The 18,397-nt window shown below is 44.9% G+C and overlaps 1 long non-coding RNA gene across 3 annotated transcripts in view; it reads right to left on the reverse strand.

Annotated features, from left to right (window-relative positions):
* Positions 1 to 18,397, reverse strand: part of LOC120375597 — a 46,963-nt gene that overhangs the window by 3,476 nt on the left and 25,090 nt on the right. For 2 of the 3 annotated variants that reach the window (XR_005586657.1, XR_005586656.1), the window contains exons 3-4: positions 16,291 to 16,361; positions 6,253 to 6,345 (exon numbers count right to left, since the gene is read on the reverse strand). This is a non-coding gene — a long non-coding RNA (uncharacterized LOC120375597). Of the gene's footprint in view, positions 1 to 6,252; positions 6,346 to 11,104; positions 11,261 to 12,255; positions 12,371 to 16,290; positions 16,362 to 18,397 lie in introns of all 3 variants that reach the window. The other variant, XR_005586658.1, reaches the window with a different exon arrangement.

The following is an 18,397-nucleotide window of genomic DNA, read 5'->3' on the forward strand; positions in this document are numbered from 1 at the left end:
GGCCAGCAAACATGGGCCAGGCAAGTGGAGAATGGACAGGTTCTGTGTTAGCCTTTCTCCATCCCAGGTATTTACAGCCTTCAGGGACTTCTGGAGAGCTCAGGGTGTAGGCTGGTACAGGTAGGCTACTTTCTGGCCTGTCATTGTTAATCTGTTCAAGAGAGTTTCCTCAGTAATTCCCAAGCAGGATCTTTGCCCCCCTTCTGAGTCACTAGGGTTTGTTTTTGTCATAAGGATCCCCATGTTTCTAATGAGCTGTCAATTACATATGCAAATCAGGGTAGCAGGCACTGAGCCCTCAGTCTGCACTTTACAGCGAGACCATTACCTCCAAATGTTTGGGAGCAACTCCTATTGCTAGCAATGCATCTTTTATTTTATGTTATGTTATCTATGGCATTGCATTGGAAAAGTCCAAGTACAACCAATTAGCTAAAATAATAATTAGTAGCACCTTCCATCCAGGGATCTGAAATTAAGAAACAATTCTTCTGCTCTACTCTGTGCTGATTAGGCCTCAACTGGAGTATTGTGTCCAGTACTAGGTGCCACATTTCAGGAAAGATGTAGACAAATGAGAAAATCCAGAGAGGAACAACAGAAATTATTTAAACTTTTAGAAAACATGACCTATGATGAAGGAATATTGAAAAAATTGGGTTTGTTTAATTTGGAGAAGAAGACAGGGGACATGAAAACAGTTTTCAAGTAGATAAAAGGTTGTTACAAGGAGGAGGGAGAAAAAATTATTCTTAACTTCTGAGGATAGGACAAGAAGCAATGGGCTTAAATTGCAGCAAGGGATGTTTAGGTTGGACATTAGAAAAAAAACTTCCTGTCATGGTGGTTAAGCACTAGAATAAATTGCCTAGGGAGGTTGTGGAATCTCCATCAGCGGAGGTTAAGAACAGGTTGGACAAACACCTGTCAGGGATTGTCTAGATAATACTTAGTCCTGCCATTAGTGCAGGGGACTGGACTAGACGACCACTTGAGGTCCCTTCCAGTGCTATGATTCGATGACTACTCCTCACATAAGGGTTATATGGGTTAAACCCAGGAGAATGAAAGTGACGAGAGAGACTCACTGAAGCACTCGGAGGTCTCTGAAATTTAAATGTACAAGCAGTTCCCCATTCTATTGTTAAAACAAAGGGAGTGGTCTTCACTAGAAGATTAAAGCTGAATGTAATTTCTCTCCATGGAGAACAGGTGCACATAGTTTTACATTTCTAGGTGTACTCTGATCATAAACATGCTTGTAAGAGCCATATAGACAATAGTACAAACAAATGTAAGGGTAGAATTGATCTACTTGTAAGTATTGTTGGAATGAACTAGGGAGCAAATAAAGTGCTGATGACTCCATATAGAGCATTAATAAGCTCAGTCATAGATGAGAATCAAGTCTTAAGCTCTGCATCCAGAGCAGAGCTTAAAAATGTAGTCAGTTCAAGTACTACGAATTGCTTGTGGTGCATTCCCTATACCACTAGTGTGTGTAATGCTGGTAGCTACTGGATTAATGCCTAACAAAAATGTTAGATCTGACATTCTGAACTAAAGTCTAAGGGAACAGAGGAGAGAAGCCTAGTGGACAAATGTGAGTCATGTTGGGAATTAAGCAGATGATACAAAGCCCAACACAATCTCACTCATGCTCTTGGGGTTAAAGTGTGGGTTAAATAGTTAAGCAAAAAGGAAGGACAAGGAGAGTAAGATCCATAGTTGTGGGGTTGTAAATTATACCTGGAAAATCATCTCTCCAGATTTGGATTTAGAATTATGTAATCAAATAAGGGGGAAGAGTCATTGTATATGACAGATTAAGTTTGAGTTATACCTGGTAAATGGGTTACCATTGCCCAATGTATAGCAATGGATCTAAAGATAAAAACAATAGGAGTTGGAGAAGGTTTTTGCATCCCTGAGATTAGAGTCAAGAAATCTAAGAGAATATTTAATTTTGTAGCCATTATGACAGCTGAATTGGTGGGAATAATGTTACCATTAAACTGGATAAGGCACGTACAGCCTACCGCAGCTGTTCTCTTTTCGGATTCATTATCAGGTATCCTGGCAATTCAAAAGAGTACCTCAGAACGCAAGGATGATCTAAAAAATGAAATATTGTTTTTGACAGAGTTAGTACGCCTGGGTTAAATATAGTACTAGCATGGATTCCAGCACCTGCTGAGATCCCAGGCAATGAAATGGCAGAGCAAGTAGTGAAAAAATGGTCTAAATGGAAAAATCAGGATTCTTTTGAGTAAACAGAAATTATAAAATTTTGTTAAAGGAATGGCAAGAATTGTGGACCAAGGAGAAAAGAGTATGAAGTGTGCCCCAAAAGAGGATAATGGGCCATTCCAAAGTTCTGAAAAGATCAGTGAAGTGCTCATATTTAAACTGGTAACTGGGTACTGTGGTTTAATAATTGGTATGTATTGAACAGACAGAGCTGGGCTATGTAACACATCAAGTTAAAGAAACAGCCAATCAGCTAATATGGGAATACAGGGAGTGATCCAGGAAAGAGGCTCTTTCTGATGAACTTAGATACTTTCCAGTGACAGAATATACTCTGAGGGGTTTAGAGAGAGTGTTGGGCACAGGGGGGTAATGCTAAAAAAACTCCTACATTTTTTAAAAGGCTATAGAGTAGGATAAGAGTGTAACAGCTTGAATGTTTAAGTAATATGGTAGCTGGTAGTTATAGAAGCAAGTCTGCTTCACCTAAAGCATAAGACAAAGACAACTACTCCTCACATCTGCAGGAGGTACTTATTATTGTTCCCATTGTACATAAGGGGAAACTCAGGCAAAGATGGGGAGTGACTTATCCAAGATCAGTGTGGCAGGGGCAGAGATACTTAAAGGAAAAAATTTTCAGCTTACCTTTATTTTTTATGTTACAGGTAAAACACAGTTATCAAAGATCATAGCTTTTACCCAAATAGATTTTAAACTTGAACAGGATCCACATATGCTAAATGATAAATATAGTTATAAGAATAAGTTCTCAATGAAATTTATATCTAGGATTTTTCAATATGAGAGAGAGAGAGAAACACACAGATTAGATTTATAATGTGTATAAAGGGCAAATACTTATGTAACAGCATACTGTCAACTTGTGGAACTTAATGCCCCAGGAAATCAGTAGGGCTAAAGGTGCAATTCAATTCCTAAGAAGGATTGGCTATTTGCATCAGTGAATCTCACAGCTACACCTGCTGGGAACTGGAGTAACAATGTTACCAGGCACATCAGTTGTCATGCTGCAGCATGAAATGCAGCCCAACAACAAGGGTCAGGAGGGAATCCCATCTTCAACAGAAAAGTATTCTATATGTAACTACTTGCAATTGGCTATTTTACATGGAAGTACGATGTGGCACAGAACACCAGTGATCTGTGCAGCATGACAATGTTCATGCTCCTGCTATGTGGACAGCCTAATGGGCCATTTTTTATAGTTTGTCATATAAAGTTGCCTTGTTTCTAGAATGCATGCACACAAAAATATGCTCAGCAGCCTTTGGCACACAAAGTGTTAAGCTCTGCCATGCTAAAGGTTAGCAAGAGACCCAATAAATGCCCACTTTAACAGAGAAACATTTTTATCAGTAACCTTTTGAGAAGCTCGTTTAATTGCATGCTAACAGACATTCAGAGAGCTGCTAGGAGTCACATGGAAGGGAAATAACAAGCATTTGAAGGGTGGTTAAAATTTGAACCTTGGCTTTGTGGGGTTTTACCTGGAGCATTGCCTGGGTGCCTGAAGTCAGCATGTACTCAGCAGCTGGAGGGATGAAAATCTGCTCATGCAGGTATGATTGTATGGTGCTCAGGTATGTGCCAGGCTGTAGTATCTATGGCTAATGGCTACAGGCCTGGGTTAAAACAGATACACGTGTGTGCATCTTAACAGGGGGTTAATGTGGCAGCAGTTGTGTGATGGGTTTTGAGGTGGGAAGACTCTTGCTTAGAAGAATTCTACAAGACCAACAGAGACAAGGGAGCTTTTCTTTTCAGTGCTGCAGTTGTTTGACATAACATGTGTGAGACTCTGTAGAATGCAGAAGGGGTGTATCACATGCATCATGTGTTTGAGAGACTGATTGCAGAACCAAGGTATGAGAAAGAAAAAGATCAAAGCTCTGAACCAGAGACCTCACCAACCAGAAGCCAAACATCCACCAGGTATTGTATAAAAAGAGGATTGGCTGCAGCTCTCCTCAATACCTGGTCCATCTACATAGATTTCATCACCTGCCCCTGCTGGGAGAGTCACAGTAGGGGTAAGAATACCCTAAAGGTCTGGTCCAAAACAAGAAATACTGCCATAACCTATATGAAAGGGGTCACCTTCACTCTCCTCACACCTGCCGTCATCCCTATTTTAACCCAGGGCGTGAATGCAATGGTCATAACCAGTTCTTCCAACAGTACAGCTATCATTCAGATGAATTATTTATGAGTTATGGAGAGAGATGTTCAAAGGCAAGAAAGAAGGTGTAGCCATTGCTTCATTGATCCCCATAGCCCATGCCAGAAACCAGCTGCCTTAGATAATTAAATCCCCATGTTGCATTCAGACAATCCCTCTGGGGATTTAATTGTGCTAAAGACTTTACATTAATGCTAAGGGTTGGTGTTGCCAGAGCATCTTCCACCCCAGGGTCTCCAAGCCCCTTGTAATCCTCAGGGACCTACGGTACAGGAAGCTGCAGTGCAGAGAGAGGAAGTGACGTGGGCAAGGCCACCCTGAGGGTTACTGGAAGATGCCCATGTATAACTCAAGAATCCTGACTCCCAGTTCGTGTGTGTGCTCTAACGGCTCGGCATATTACCTGCTGCCATAGGGCAGCTGAGCATTGGGATGGGACACCAGTTCTAAAGGCCAGCAGGTGAAAGGTTAAATGCTGCCCTGTGATGGGCTGAGTTGAGAGCTTGTGAAGTGGACAAGGGATTAGCAAGGGGCATAGGTGAGCATGTTAGTGGTGATAACTGAAGGCCAATTACATCCCACTGGCAGCAGACCACCAGCTACTGTAAACCATATAAAAGGAGAGGTTAGAGTAGCAAGCAGGGTTGTTCCTCCTAAAGGGGGTGTGTGTGTGAAGCACTGTACTTACTGTAGAGAGGCTGTTTTCTTTAAAGGTTCTTTCCCACCCTTATTTAGTGATGTGACCTCTTGGGGAAGGCCAGGGTGAGTAAAGCAAATGAGGATGGCGATCTGTTTGTGGAAAAATGCTTTTTCAGTTCAGTTCTCAGGGCTTTTTCTAAAGGGGACTGAGCTGAGGGAAACCCTCCAGGTTTGCAACCACCATGCTAGAAGCTGATGCTTCTACAAAGCATCAGCTTCTGAGGCCTGTTTATTCCGTTGGTGAGAATGTGTCTTCCACTCCCACTTCTCTTTCCCTGCCCCTTTAATTTGCCTTATTTTAAAACTTGTCTAGTTTTCTCCTCCTTGCCTCTAAATACCTATTTATTTTCAGGTTTTTTCCTTTCAGATGCTGAGTATTTACAGAGCAGAAATTCAACACTCCCTGATTTTAATGGCTAATTTAAAATAATGTGTGAGCAGATATTTCATATTATTTCTATAGCAGTAGCACCTAGGGGCCTCCATCAGGGATTTGGGGCTTCATGATGTTAGGGCTGCACACGCATGAAATGACAGAAGTATTTTTGTCTTCAGAGACCTTACGATCAAAGTCAGGACTATCCTTTCCTGGGCACAGGCTCAGTCCTACTGCTCTCAGGCTGTCCATCTAAGCAAGCACATTCGGCTGAGAGGCCTCAAGATAAGGAAAGGAAGGAATGGTTCAGGTGGGTCTGGGAACACAGCAGGGAAGGCAGAGTATTGTTTAGTGATTAGAGAAGACAGACTAAAAATCTCATGGTTCCAGGCATTAGCCAGTTGCCTATAGGGGTCAGGAAGGATTTCCCCCCTTTTGCATAATTGACCAGATTTTTTTTTTGGCCTTCCTCTGAAGAATCAGAGATTGTCCATGACTGATGATGGGACATGGGATGGAGTGGACCAGTACTCTGAGGTGTAACAGACATTCCGCTCTCTTAGATGCCTGGTTGGCATGTCTTGCCCACATGCTCAGGGTCAAGCTGATGGCCAGATCTGGGGATGGGAAGGAATTTCCCCCAGGTTGGATTATCAGGGACCTTGGGTTTATTTTTTTGCCTTCCTCTACAGCATGGGGCATGGATAACCTGCTGGGATCTTACCTAATCAGTCCTGTGCAGCTGAAGGGGTCTCGTGCAGTGGTGGCATCTCAGTCTTGCCTGTTCTCTGCCTGTGGCTCACAGCGATTTAGTGTCCTGAAAAATGAAATGTTTTAGTCTTACTAAAGTCACTGGGCAGCAAAAGGGGTATCTGGGTGGAACTGAATGACCTGTGCTATAGGTCAGGTGATCAGACTAGATGACCTGGCCTTAAACTCTATGAAACTGGGTAAGGGGAAAGGACATCTGGGTTATAAAGCCCAATGGTTGTGAGCTTTTGACGAAAGGGATGCATAATAGCATTATAACCATGCTAAACTAAACAGGAAACAATTCCTGGCACTGATGCTAGTCAGGCAAGGGGCAAGCCTCCTGCTGGAAGTCAAGGAGGCCCCATCCCTAGAGACGTTTCCTGAGAAGGCTGTATTTAATGCACAGAGAAGCTGGAAGGAAGATGCCCAGCACTTGTGTAAGGGGTTTGGATTGGGCAACTCGTGGTCCTTTTCCAACCCTAAACAAACCAGTCTGTTTGAAGCCTGGTTTGGGGGGGAGATCAGGTCTCCCAGCTTTGTGCAGGACTCTCTCAAGCAGACTCAGGCCAAGCGATTAAATAAAACATCAACTGTAATACTTTGTAGTCAGAAAATGCCCCTTTCCTCTGCCTCACTTCTCCCACTTCCCCATCCCCGTGGACTGTTGCTCAGAGCTCTAGACTATCATACCCAACCCCAGCTACAATGCAACCCTGAAACCAATTTGGGATCTTGAGACAGCTGGATTCTTGTAAATATTCCACCCCCCCACTTGTTATTTATTTATTTGTATTCTTAACATAATATAAATAAAGCACCATTATAAAAATGGCAGGGAAAGTTCAAACCTATTCATTATCCATTTTGCACAGATTAAAATTTCCATCAAAGCTGCTTGGTTTTGACTTGAGTTGCTTTCCTTTTAATGAGCTTGATATAGAAGGCAAAAGATGCTAATTCATCCGTACATCTCTATCGTATCTTGGCTTTTGCTATATAAAGCATCAAGGTCGCATTCTGGGGAAATGTCTTTTTACCAAAGGTGCCATAATAATAATGAAGCAGCAATTTGTTTCAGCAAACTGCCTACAGTAATGAAGCTTAATTATAACCGTGTTATTAATACTTCTGCTTAAGGTAATTCACTTCTGAGCAGGGCGCAGAACAGTAAACTATAATTTAAACACGAATCGAGACCTAATTTAAATCATCAGATCTGCTATGGAAAAAAGCAAACAGAATGACTGATCACATGCAATTCAGAGCTTTCCCTCTGCTCAGCTTCCTGTGAGTTGTCTGAAATTGAAAACAATGCTGTGAAACATCTTAGCTATGTTACGGTTAATATGCACCTCTCTGGTGGGTTGGAAGAAAGAATACAAGCTGACACTAATCTGTGCGCATGCACAGGAGGGACAACAGATTATATATTATATATATCCACACACACACAAATCCTGGCCCATTGACGTCAATAGGAGTTTTGTCATTGACCTCAATGGAGCCAAAATTTCACCCTTTATTTTTGTTATTTGCGTCTGTTGCAGTAATAGTACCCAAGCCCCTAAGCCATGGACCAGGACCCTAAGGTGCTAGGTGTAGACACGATACAGGACACAGAACAAAGACAGTCCCTGTCCCAAAGAGCTCAACTGTCCCAAACTTCCTGCAGATCAGGCTTTGTAGCAATTGTTCTGCTTCCTCTTGCACCATTCCTGGACTTCCTGCTATCCAAGGTCCTGAAATACATCCCAGGAAAAGGCTTTGGCACTAGCTTTCACAAAGGTGCACTACTATTGTTACTAGCCCAGAGCTATAATTCCCCCCCGACACACACTGTTTTTAGGGTGCGCTTAGGTGATTGGGGACCGGGGTTGTGGGCAGGATCTTTTGCCTCCTGTGCATTTGCTTCTCCAGTGCAGTCACTGGAGGTTTTAGGAAGGTCTCTGCCAAGTCACAGGTTCTCTAGAGTTTAAGTTTTACCTGTGTTAGAGATTTTTCCCCCTAAATGACTTGGAGATTTTGGGTAAACTAAAAAAATCAATACATCAATTGGTGGATCTCAATAGCTCAGAATGCGCCAAAAAACTGGAGCTTTCACCGACACTTGGCTTCCTGACTCCTCAGAAACTCCATTTTTCTCAACTATTTCTCCTCTCCAAGCAGCTTATTGCAACTCTGGATCACTGTTCTCCAAGCAGTCTCTACTTCATTTCCCTTTCTCAACTCCAGCCTCACCACACACACACACCCCTTTCCATCAGGCATCTCCTCTCCAGAATGAGGTCTTTCCTCCAGTCCTCCCTTCTGGGCTCCCTCCTCCCAGTCTAGGCCTCCATCTTGGAACCTCAAGCCCTGAAACCACCTTTTCCCTTCCCCTGCTCCTGGGGATTTTGCTCTTTCCTGTGCTTTCAGCACCTCCAATCACAAGTCACACCCACACCCTCTTCCAGACACCTCTCCCTCTTAGCACTCACATGGTTATATGAGCTCCATGAAGCCAAATGACATTTCTACTTTGCTGGTAATAACATTTCCTTGAAAACCCTGCTTGAGTAGGAAATAGAGTGAGAAACCGAAACACACACTCCTTTCCCATTCCTCTTTAGGGCTTGCTGTCAAAACTGTATTTCCAAATTCTAGCATGCAAAATTCATTCATCCGTACAGGGTTCAGGCAGCTCAATTTGCTTGGTGATTATGCCTAAATTCACCCTTGGCACTGCCAGGTGTGGCTCTGCTAGAAACTGTAATAGAGAAGGGGACATGTAGAGGAGAAGTAAATATATGGAATGTTTCTTGTGGGGAAAGGGGGGGAGAAACCACCACCACAGTTCCACTTGACTGCAACCTCCTGCAGGCTGTTTCATCTCATATTATCTAAGCGCCAACGGGGTGTCCAATTTAAGGAACAACAACTCAAGTCATTTATAGTCCCCTGCTGAGACACAGCATTACTATAGCCGGGGTAAAGCAACAAACAGATTTGATGGCCCCTTCTGCAGAGCTGGTCCTGAACAGAGTACCTAAACAGGGCAGGTGCGGCAAACTCCGTCCCAGCCAGAGGGAGAAGGAGCAGCATCACATTAGCTCTGCTCAGCAGGTGCTGTGAGACTAGCCATGTGGGGAGGTGCTCTAACTCTCCATCCCTGTACCCTCATTGGGACAGCTCGTTGGGGCAGGGGCATCAGTTTGAACAGAGCTGATACACAGCTGCCACATGCGAGATACAGGCCTCGCCTACCCTACATCTTCCTTCCAATTTCCTATTGTCCTGCTGGCGTCAGTGCTGCTTACTGTGGTGGTAATTTTGTTAATGTGGGCTTTTTACTAGGAACTGGAAAAACAGGAGTTCAAGCAACCTCCAATAACCCTGCACATTTTGCACCAGAACTGTTTAGCTTGTTTCTTCACTGCCCACTCAATCCTCAATTTGCTCATCTTCGGATGAGTCCAATGCCAAACATCCTCCACCAACCTTCCTTGCTACTGTCTCCTGGAGCCCCAGCCAAAGCCACCCTCGACAGCAGCATGCATTGCTCAAATCTTCACCAATTCCCATAGCCGCGCTGTCTGAGCTACAGAGTTAATCCATGGTAAGAGACTGGATCTCCGCAGGACCGAGTCAATAGAAAAGCTCCAGGAGCTGTGTAAAATGGCCCAGCAGGACTGACTTCCTTAGCTAGAGATTACTTTAAAAAAGGAAAGATGGGGGGAGAAGAGAGCGAGCGTGTAAAGATTTGCTGGGCATGTGTCACCTTGTCAAACAAACATCGGTGATTCCCCAAGCCCCCATTGCACTCACATGTATGGTTACAAATATAATAAACTCAACAGCTGGCTGGGAAAGAGCAGATTAGCACTCGAGGGCAGTGGGCTGCCCCCATTTGGCTCAGCACGTCGTTCTCAGCATGGCAATGAGGCTCTCGCGCCATGAACAGTGAAAGCACTGTTAGAGCCTAACGCAAAATCCTCTGAAGAGGACGGGAAGCCTCTCATTGGCTTGGATACATTTTGGATCAACCCCTTATTGCTCAATCACTACGGTTCCTAGCTGCCCCCTGCAAGTGATGGCCATTCTGCTGAAAATGGGGATTGGTTTTTAGGCCAGTGGGATGAGACTGTACGACCCCCCAGAAAGCTGTGCCCTTAATGGCAGTCCAAGCAGAAGGGTGAAGATCTTACTGGTCTTGGGTAGTGAGTCCTCCCTTGTCACTAAAGGTGATCTCACAAGATCAGGAATGGGGCAGACGAGGAGGGAGGGGGGTGTTCTCTGCCATTCCCTATGCTGAGCCTGCTCTGTAGTTAAATACGAGTCCAGTTTCCAAGGATGTCAGTCTAATACTTCTTACAGAAAAACATCCAGTAAATGGGTGGTTCCTGGGTAAGCTCTAAATGCGTTTGTATGTGAAATGTGCCAAGTTCACAGCTATGAGTGCCCCTTCTCATGGGGATGGAAGGGGCACAGATTGCTGCAGATGCATTCGGTGACTGGCACTTGAAAAGGAATGCTGCTTACTACTGGGGTTTTTCAGAGCACCATGGTGGCACCCAGGAACTCTTTTCATGTTATGTGTTTCTGTGCATTAAGGATTTGATCCTGCAGAGCATTAGCCTGGAGAACTAAGCATAAAAGCCCAACACAGAGATGAGCAGGACAAGTTGTGCAGGGCAGCCTGATTTAATGCTAGTCCAGATTCAGACCTACTAGATAAGGCTAATGATGTCCGTAGGCCTAGTCCAGATTCAAACTGATGCATGCAAGATCAGACTAACCCTTCCTGAGATTGCAGCATTCAACGCAGAGTCACGCCTAGCACTTACCCTGATTTCACCCATGTGTAGCCACTGAAGCACAACAAGCTGGAACTCCCTGCTGTGCACCCGCAAGGGATCGCAGGGCCAAGACCTAAAGAAGCTACTTTTCCTCAGATGCCTCTTTCAGTCCCTCTCATGTCAGCAAAGAGTTGAAATGAATATCTGAAAAAAGTGAATAAACCTGTTAAATGGGGCTAGAAAAGCCTCTTTCTGAACCTGAAGCAATACTACTATTCCTACGTCTGCTAAAAAGTAAATTGAATTAATCGTAGAAGCTCTATCAATTTGTCTGAATGGTCTGTGATTCAACACTGGGAGGGGGAGTAAAGGGATGAACCTCTGATGGTAATTACATTATTGCACATCAAAGTAAATGTGCAAAGGGGACTTCTGGTGGGCTGTCATTTTATTCAGGCTTAGCAAAGAAATAAAAAGTCTGGCGAACCAAGTGTTCATTCCAGGCTGCTGCAGAACTCCAGTTCAGATTTCTTCCTTCCATTGGCTTTGCCCACAATCCATTGCAGATGGGCTGAGAAATCCAGTTTAGATTCCACTGGCCCCCCTCTGTGAGATGCCCAAGGGTCCATTCCAGGTGGAGAGAGAAATCTAATTTCAGTTCTTCCAGGACCTGATCTGAGAGCCATTCCAGCTAGGCTCAGAAATCCAGAGCTGGACTCAGCAATGGGAGTAACATGGACCTTTGTTCTTTGGATGACTCGTTTGATTTCCAAGGGGATTGGTGGGTCCAAAGGAAAACAGCATCACGTAACCAGGTGTGTTTAATTTGGAGCCAATTTAAAACAAAGGGCAGGAGGGGGAGAAAAAGTAAAGACAGAAGAGACTTTAAAAAGAGCAGAAGTTTTAATTGCAACAAAGAATCCTGTGGCACCTTATAGACTAACAGACGTTCTGCAGCATGAGCTTTCGTGGGTGAATACCCACTTCTTTCTTCAGCAGCTGCAGCAGCATCTGAAGACAAAAAGTTCAAACTGCTGCTGCTGTTAATCTGTAGTGCTACAAGGTGTTTTTTTTGATTTGATCCAGACCCTCTGATACTGAAGTTTTAACTGGGTTTTCTGTTAATCAGGAAGTAACTCAGTGACAATTAGGTCAAAGTCTGGCATATTCGCAAGGCTGCCATCTATCATTAGCCCTACCTGTGCTTGCAGAGTGGTATTTTTCAGCTTCCAACAGGCAAGAAAGCCCTCTTCAGAAATTAAGGTGAAGCCCATATTATGGACCAAGGTCAGACAGTCGGCAGTGATTGATGGCCTGGAGTTGGAAAGAACAGCTGTTGGTTAGGTCCAGCTATGTTATAAACATCTTTGCAGGTTAGCAGCAGCTGATTCTTGAATAAGTGGATGCAAGGGCTTGTCTAGACAGTGAATTTGCATTGGTGTATCCACATGAACATCACTACACCAGTGCAAACTTCTCATGTAGACATGCAGCACTAGGGCAAAATGGGTTTGAAGTGGTCCAACTCACCCTAATGTACAGGAGTAAGTCACACCCATCCAAGTGCCATCTAACACTGTGCACCATATCTACAGTGAGGAGTTGCATTGCTGTAGGTAACTCAGTGCAAAAATACCCCAAAACCCCATTATAGACAGGACTTGAGTTTCTGCTATGGTCTTGGAGCTAGAGCTGTGCATGGGTGAGTTCAGATGTGTGTATGTTCACCTACCCAGAGAGCAAGAAAGCAACCCAGGCCTCTTGCACAGCTGTCAGATGCTGGATACAAAGCAACTGGGCCCCACTTCTCTGGAGAGGGGAGAAGAGATGGGCATTGAACGTTCGCTGTACAAGCAGTTGAAGGCAAAGGATGTGGCTGCATCCACAGTGGGCTCCCATGTGCAAAGAAACAATATTTGTTTCTCAAAGCTAGGCAGCCTGTCTCCCCACAGGCTGCTTTAACCTCATTGTAGCAGTGAGAAAATGTTATTTTCCCTGAGTCAGTGTGTGCACATGCCGGTCCCAAATGAATATTATTCACAGCTCTGTCCAAACATGTTTAAATCCTTTAAACCTGGTTAGGCGCCCAACACTTTCACTCTGAGAGAAAAAGAAAAGGGACACTCTCGTGGGACTGCTACTGTCAGTCTGGCACTAGGGTGAAACTCAGTTCAGATAATGTGGGTAATGCTGCTTGAGTGGGGGAGAGATAAGGGAAGGAGAGGCAAGGAGGTAGAGCAGCTATCTAAGCTTGGCCAAGAACTTGGAACCATTCTTCTTGGCTACAGCACCTTGGTGTATTTATCCCTCTAGCTCAGATTACTGCAAGATGTGAGTGACAATCAAAGAACACCCAGAAACCGGTAGACACAGATTGCAGCTCCCCACATAATTAAAGGTGCATCTCAGATCACAGTAGCCCTTGTACACTTATGTCACTAGCTCCCAGGTCATGTCTGGGATCTGTAAGGGCCTGCATGGTGCTACTCATTTCAGAATACACCTCTCCCCTTCCATTCTTGCCTGGCAATGGGCAATTTGAGCTACTGTCCCTAGCTCTGTGTGTGTCTCTGGGGCTGGAGGAGAGACTTTTCAGCAGAGCTGACTAGGAAATTTTTTATGCAGTGTTTTTCCAATCACAAAATGCCAAATTAGTCAAAACCAAAACCATTTGTGAGAAAGTCACCAGAACTGACCCTTTCTCCATTCTTCTGCATTGGCAAGGCATCAGGGGAACAGCCAGGAAGACAAAAGTGTGTGGCTAAGGCACTGGCATGGGAGGTGTAGGTTCAAATCCCACTATTACCATGGACTTCTCATGTGACCGTTAGCAACTCACTTAACCTTGGGGTACCTCAGTTCCCCATTTGTAAAAGGCGATTGCTAATCAGATCCCCTTCACAGGGCTATCTGGAGGATGAACCCATTCACAATTGTGAAGTGCTTAAATACTACAGCGAAGCAGCCACATAAGTGCCAAGGTTGTATGCATGTGGGCGTTCAAGCACACTACACAATTCCTGCCCCAAATTCTAAGTTGGATCAGGGTGGGAAGTAGACAGGGTGAATGCAAAGCACCATGGGGAGAGCAAAGAAGATGGTGTGGGGAGCATCTCAGCCCCTCATCATTTTTAGCATGCAGTGGGTGTCTCTGCACAGGAACAGGAACAGCAAAGCCAAGCTTGCTGCACCCGAGGGTTTTTCAGGCTGAAAGATTCCCAAGCAATAGGGTGGAAACAATAAACTGAACGGGCCCAGTGAGAAAGGTTCTGATCAAAGGACGGTTAATTGGGGCTCGTATTCACAATCTGTTTTCAGCCTGTCCAAGTTGTAGGAGAATGGCAAAGAGAGGGGAAAGGGCATCGGCAGCAGTGGAAGCTGAATGAGACTCTGCAGTTAAACACTCAGGATGGAGCAATTACTGGAACTTCGTGAGCCAATTCCCATTAGAAAAGTGCCAAGCTGCCTTTGTCCTATGGAGATGAGGGAAAGGTCAGTGTTATATGCAGAGAAAACATTCGTGGAGAGACCGCTCAAGGGAGTGGAGGGAAAGGAAAAGGTCTCTTCAAAGGTGAAAAACGAGAGCGCGAGAATGACATTTGGAGATGAAGCTGAACCAGAAGGGAGGAAAAAATAATCAAAATAAAATTACAAGTGAAGCAGACTTTCCTTTAGGACCGCATCCGTGAGGGAGGCTTGAGTGGAATGGCACAGACCTCAGGCTGTGAGGGTCACCACTTTGCTTGCTCCATTACACAAGGTCCTTCCTTCTAACACAAACTCAGCGCAAGTTTGCAGAGCAGCCGGCACAGCCTATAGCTCTTGCCTTTTAATTTGCTCTAGTGGAGGCTATTCAGTAGTAAATGTATTGAACTGCTGGGCACTCTGGGTATGCCCCTTCTCTGGGTTAAGTGGTAATTAGTCCTAATTAGGACCAAATAGTATTTTAGATCATTGGGACTACCACAGGTGACCATTGGAGACCCAGAACTCGGAGAATCTCTCCTAGCTGGCTGTAAATCTGACTAGGTTGCCATTTTGTGCCATACTCAGGCCGCAGGACAGAGCCAGGCAGCTGTTTCAGCTTCCACAACACCTTACAAGAAAAATAAAAATTCACTCAGCAATGTGCACCAGAGCCAGGCATTTGCACCTGCAAAGAACTGTCCCTAGGAAGGTACAAGGGACAGTAATGCCAAATGACTCCAGTCATCAGTGGGAGGGATTGAACTGGGAACCTCTGGAGCTTAGCCCATGAGCCTCTACTACAGGAGCTAAGAGCCAACAGGCTGTCAGCTAGGGCCATAGAGCAGACTCATTCTCTAAGTGGTCTTGGTTCCACTAGATGGGACAGAACACCACATCCAGGAGCTGTGTGGGTTACACTAACAAGATCTATGCAGCATTCAGTCTGAGGAGAAAAGTGTCTTGAATTATATGAGGAGGAAAAGGCGATAGAAACCTGCTGAAACAGATACGTCTCCTCAAAATGTAACTCCTTTAATAGGCCTGTTTCTTTAAATGGGTGCTGATCCCTTCAGCAACCCGACCAAAGTCCAGTGATATACTGCATGCGAGCGGATGGATATTTGCCCAAAGACAGATACATACAAAATTGGGGAAATTTTAGCATCCATGTGAGGAACACATTTAAGGCCAAATTCATTTCTATTGCATTCCACTGAAGTTAAGGGCATTACATGAGACATGAATTTGGTCCTTGTAGTTCTATCTATAGCTGGCAAAGTGCAGATAGAGCTGTGAGTGGAGAATACTCATGCAAATACTGACAGTCCTGCTTCTGACTTGTGGAAGCATTTTCTGACAGCCCTCCCAGCTATTCCACATCCCTGCTATTCCAGTCCTGCAATCTTACACAGCTCTGCAAATGTGCCTCAAACTTAACCTGCAGCAAGTCCTCCTTTTTCAGTGTGGGTCTCCCCACACAATTCTGCCTATGGACTTGGAGCTTGACCTGCAAATGCCTTGGCTTTTCTCCTCCTGGGATCCTCAGAGCTCAGCTGTAGTCATGGTGTAATACAGACTCAACTCCTGCGCTCCAATGCTTGATCTCCCACTGACCTGATGGGTGACCTTGGAAAAGTCTCCTCCTCTCTCTGTGCCTCAGTTTCCTCATTAGTGAAATGAGGAAAATAGTTACCCAGCTCACAGGGATGCTGGGAAGCTGAATTAACTAACATTTGTGAAGTGTTCTATAAAATGCTCAAACTTACTGCTATCATGTTCCCGTGTCACTCAGATTTTTTCTTTCAGCTTCTTAACTGCAGGCCTGATGCAATGTGTCCTGTAAGGAAAGATGAGATGCAACTGTAGCTTTGTCTTTCATTACATTGCTACTCTAACAAACAGTGGGTATTCATTATTTAAACATCCTGTGCTTCTGAAATCTTATTTAGCAGGCATTTTTCCACAGCACGTGTTGGAATTTACAGTAATTGCATTCATTCGACAATAAACATTTGATTTCCTTCACCCACAGATTGCAGTGCTGATGAGATTTTCCCTTGTCATCTTGGAGGGGTCAGGCACACAATTAGCATTTTGCAGAGATCTAAGAACAGAAATGGTACAGCTTCTCCAGCAGTAAGGTATGGAATAGAAGCTCTGTAGAGTAGGAGGAAATGGAACCCCTCAGGCACTGGATAGTACATACCATACATGGGGTGCAAAGGCCTGTACAGCAGAGTGAATTTTACTGCTTCCTTATTCATCAAAGCCACAATCTGACGTGCAGCGAAGGCTAACTGGCCTCTCTGAAACTAAGACATGTATGGACTATAAAGGAGAAAAGGAGGAAGGTGTTCTTAATCAGAGCTAGCTTCCTCAGCACAGTTCTGCTTTGACGCAGCAGCTGCTCCTCTTTCTCATGTCCTCAGGTGGGTTAGCTGAGTGTGGCTTTCCCCAGGCTCAAACAGTGAGTGGGTGGCAGAGTCCTGGTTTTAGAAGCCAGATTTAACATCTCGGGGTGGGGGGAGGGGGCCATCTCTCCATGACAAAGCTTTGGATCCAAATCCAAACACACCCCGACCACGTTTGGCCTCACCAAGCATTTAGCAGTGCTCAGACCTGGTGCTCTGGTTCAGACCCCCTCTGCATTGCAGTAGCATCAGTTCTCAGATCATCAGACCACTTCTCCTGCTTCTCTCTACTATACCAAGACACACGGGTCGCAGCTGTATGATGGGGCCAGCATAGGCTGCAGTCACTAAGCCTGCACATTCCCTGACTTGACAACACCGTCTCACCCCCCCATTGTGTCAAGTATCAGAGGGGTAGCCGTGTTAGTCTGGATCTGTAAATGCAGCAAAGAGTCTTGTGGCATCTTATAGACTAAGACATTTTGGAGCATGAGCCTTCATGGGTGAATATCCACTTTGTCAGATGCATGTAGTGGACATTTCCAGGGGCAGGTATATATAAGCAAGCAAGCAGCAGGCTAGAGATAACGAGGTTAGTTCAATCAGGGAGGATGAGGCCTTCTAGCAGCTGAGGTGTGAAAACCAAGAGAGGAGAAACTGGTTTTGTAGTTGGCAAGCCATTCACAGTCTGTTTAATCCTGAGCTGATGGTGTCAAATTTGCAGATGAACTGAAGCTCAGCAGTTTCTTTGAAGTCTGGTCCCAAAAACCTACTGACCACTATGCCTACCTTCATGCCTCCAGCTTCCATCCCGGGCACACCACATGATCCATTGTCTACAGCCAAGCACTGAGGTACAACCGTATCTGCTCTAACCCCTCAGATAGAGACCAACACCTACAAAATCTCCATCAAGCATTCTCAAAACTACAATACCAGCATGAAGAAATAAGGAAACAGATCAGAGCCAGATGTGTACCCAGAAGCCTTCTACTGCAAATCAAACCTGAGAAAGAAACCAACAGGACTCCACTGGCCATCACATACAGTCCCCAGCTAAAACCCCTCCAACACATCATCAGGGACCTACAACCCATCCTGGACAATGATCCCACACTTTCACAGGCCTTGGGTGGCAGGCCAGTCCTCGCCCACAGACAACCTGCCAACCTGAAGCATATTCTCACCAGTAACTGCACACCGCACCATAGTAACTCTAGCTCAGGAACCAATCCATGCAACAAACCTCGATGCCAACTCTGCCCACATATCTACACCAGCGACACCATCACAGGACCTAACCAGATCAGCCACACCATCACTGGTTCATTCACCTGCACGTCCACCAATGTAATAAACGCCATCATATGCCAGCAATGCCCCTCTATGTACATCGGCCAAACTGGACAGTCTCTACAGAAAAGGATAAATGGACACAAATCAGACATTAGGAATGGCAATA

The sequence above is a fragment of the Mauremys reevesii genome, linkage group 12 (assembly GCF_016161935.1).
Source record: "Mauremys reevesii isolate NIE-2019 linkage group 12, ASM1616193v1, whole genome shotgun sequence".
In the NCBI taxonomy this organism is placed as follows: Eukaryota; Metazoa; Chordata; order Testudines; family Geoemydidae; genus Mauremys; species Mauremys reevesii.